General features: G+C 57.3%; 1 protein-coding gene across 5 annotated transcripts in view; it reads right to left on the bottom strand.

The window, feature by feature from the left end:
• TMPRSS6 (transmembrane protease, serine 6) overlaps positions 1-1,571 on the bottom strand; it is a 38,140-nt gene that overhangs the window by 13,530 nt on the left and 23,039 nt on the right. The gene's annotated exons all lie outside the window — the stretch shown is intronic.

The raw sequence follows: 1,571 nt of genomic DNA, 5'->3' as shown, positions 1-1,571 counted from the left end.
AGTGTTCAGGGGAGTGAGGTGACGGGGCCCAAGGACGCCCAGACAGTGGAGAACCCAGGTGCTCCTCACAACACTGGCACCTGAGGGATAAGAAGATACCTCTCTCTTGCCCTAACCGGTGTGGCTCAGTGGATAGAGCATCAACCTGCGGACTCAAGGGTCCCGGGTTCGATTCTGGTCAAGGGCATGTACCTTGGTTGCGGGCACATCCCCAGTGGGGGGTATGCAGGAGGCGGCTGATCGATGTTTCTAACTCTCTATCCCTCTCCTTTCCTCTCTGTAAAAAATCAATAATTTTTTTTTTTTTAAAGAAGAAGACACCTCTCCCCTCCCACCCTCTGTGCTCCCCGTCCGTGGTCACTCTGGGCCCAGGACTGTGCCGCCCCTTCCTGCAAACCCGGCCTGGAAATCTGCACCGTCCCCGGGCCGCTCACGTCTCCACCACCCACGCAAGCAGATTTTCCAACAAATGCTCATTCAAAGAATTTCCCAGCATCTGCATAGGGTGATCATTATCAGAAAGATCACAGCGAGAGGAAACGGCCTGTCCGCGCTCACAGCCGGGAGGTACGCCTCTGCCTGCCCGTCCACACTCACGCATGGACAGAAGCCCGGGGGCAGGGGGACACGAGTCCCCACCTGGGGACCCTGGGCCCTAACGAAGGTGTGAGAAGGCGGAGATGGGACTTTGCAGGCTGCTCTTGGAACGGGCGAGAGCCACGGGAACTGCCCTTCCTCTCATCAGGATGCCCATGGACGGGTCGGAAATGCCTGGGCCAGGAGAGTGAACAGCTGGCACGGCTGCTCAGAGGCTCTGCGGGAGGAGCCTGCACAAGCATGAGCGCTTATGTGTGCACATATACACACATGGATGCGTGGACACGGGCACACGTATGCACACCCACACACAGGTCTGAGCAGGCCACCTGGCTCCACTCGGGTTGCTCCAGTCACAAGCTGAGTGACTTTGTGGAGATGACTCCGCCTCACTGAGCCTCAGGGTCCTCAGTGGCCCATGAAGGCAGCACAGGGACCTGCTTCCTCACCAGGTTGTGGAGGATGAAGGAAATGGCTCCTAAACCCTTTAGCGAGGGGCCTGCCTGGCACAGTCAACAACCAGTTATTAACTCAGGGTCGGTGCCTTCTGGAGCTTTCTCTGAGCCTGCAGGAGCCAGTGTCCTCCGTCCATGATCTCATTTAGTCTTCCCTGGGTGGAGATGTGTTCATGCCCATTTCCCAGATGGGTTACCTGAGGCTGGGAGAGGCGAGTCCTTGCCGAGTGGGAAGGAGAGGAGCCGGGATTTGAACCCTGTGCTGCCTGGTGTTCACACCTAAGCTCTTTTCACAGCAACATTCCACTAAGAACTAATAAACACAACATACAGGGCGCGTCTCTCGGATGGATAAATAATAAAACACGGGGGCCTACCCCCTAGCTTTACAGATGAGAAAGGGGGTGTCCTCAGAGTTCCAGGCAGAAACCAGGCGGCCTCCATGAGCAGGGGAGAGGTTTAGGAAGAGAGCGGAAACGGATGGGGGTGCGGAGCCCTGTCAGGCCTCCCCCACCGCAC

Source organism: Myotis brandtii, unplaced genomic scaffold, assembly GCF_000412655.1.
Source record: "Myotis brandtii unplaced genomic scaffold, ASM41265v1 scaffold78, whole genome shotgun sequence".
In the NCBI taxonomy this organism is placed as follows: Eukaryota; Metazoa; Chordata; class Mammalia; order Chiroptera; family Vespertilionidae; genus Myotis; species Myotis brandtii.
The sequence above is the reverse complement of the archived record's forward strand: the minus strand, read 5'-3'. Positions and strand labels throughout refer to the sequence as shown.